General features: G+C 39.6%; 1 long non-coding RNA gene across 1 annotated transcript in view; it reads right to left on the reverse strand.

Moving 5' to 3' along the window:
- The window catches only part of LOC128877631 (uncharacterized), a 14,259-nt gene extending 13,160 nt beyond the window's left edge, over positions 1–1,099 (reverse strand). Inside the window, exon 1 of the long non-coding RNA XR_008457271.1 lies at positions 181–1,099. This is a non-coding gene — a long non-coding RNA (uncharacterized LOC128877631). The remainder of the gene's footprint in view (positions 1–180) is intronic.
- Between the last annotated feature and the right edge of the window lie 253 nt (positions 1,100–1,352).

Genomic DNA, 1,352 nt, shown 5'->3' on the forward strand with positions numbered 1-1,352 from the left:
GTTTATTTCCAAATTTTACACACGTGTGGATTTTAATCATCGAGAATTTTCGACGTAAATATTAAAATGTAGAATCCGATTATCAATATAAATGCTATCTTTGCTTGATAGAAGTAAAATTGACCAATCAAAAATCGTGAACATAAAATAATGCTATAGAACGATAAAAGAAGTACGTACTCGAGTTAACTATCGAACTCTTCGCATCTAACAGCCTGTCCATCGTATCAATCATAATTTCTTTATCCTCCGGTCGTTATTCGTAATTTTCATCCAGATACGAATTTCGAACGTCTCTGGCCTGCTCGTGCACGTTTTATAATGCAAATTACAACCGTGCAAGGTTTTGTACCAAATGTAACCAAATGTAACCAAATGCCTCGCACTTCCTTCAAGAATTATTCCTTGTGGTTTAGATGACAAAGCCGAAGATAAATTGTCTACGATAAATCCTATCACTGAATCCCTTTGTCGCCCAACTGTCCATTCTAACGATTTCATAACGCTTTGTGGACAGAATTATAAATGTATTACTTATTCTTATTTTTAATTCGAATGGTTCGAATTGTAGCCACTCTTCGAACTACCCTAAGCTTCCTTCCTTCTTACAATATATATCGATTTTGCTCGGAAAACCTGTTGAAAAGAGAAGCACACCACACGCGAAGATGATTTTAAGATGATTAGCAATTAATTAAACGCGAAACTCTAATAGCGGAAATAAACGAAAGGAAATAAAACTAAATAAATTAATTAAATATGAGGTTAATATATAAAACCGATTTAACGAACGACCCGAGTTTTGGCTACCGCTTCCTTCGTATTACAATACTACTGGGTACGCACTCTAACTCTTAAACGGTTCGCTCGGCTTAATCTCGCGCTCACCGCGACTGTACGAGAAAAAGTGATTTCGGCTCGTGCCTTGCTCGACCACGTAAACTCGGTGGAACGTTGTAGAAGCTTTGAAGACAAAGGATCTTCGAACCACGTGATCGTCGCTAGTTAATAGAAAAAGTCCTCGAAATTTCGCGACTCGGTACACGCGAGAATTTGGTGTTTACGAGTTGTACCTTGTCTCGCGTCTCGCGCCCGCCGAGTGGCTCGGCTCGCGTGGCGACAACTTTGCGCGAGGACGAAGCACGCGGCAATTTCATGCTATGCTTTCAATATACGAAACAGAATAAACGTTTAATTTTAACACGCAATATTTCCGTGTCCTTCTTCCAATGATAACCGTAACTGTAAATTCGAACGCGATGGTAATATTCGATGTGCTTATCTTTCCAACAATTACATATATACAGGGTGTCCCAAAAGTCGGGGAGGAGCCGGAAACGGGGGGTAGCTGA

The sequence above is a fragment of the Hylaeus volcanicus genome, chromosome 5 (assembly GCF_026283585.1).
Source record: "Hylaeus volcanicus isolate JK05 chromosome 5, UHH_iyHylVolc1.0_haploid, whole genome shotgun sequence".
Lineage (NCBI taxonomy): Eukaryota > Metazoa > Arthropoda > Insecta > Hymenoptera > Colletidae > Hylaeus > Hylaeus volcanicus.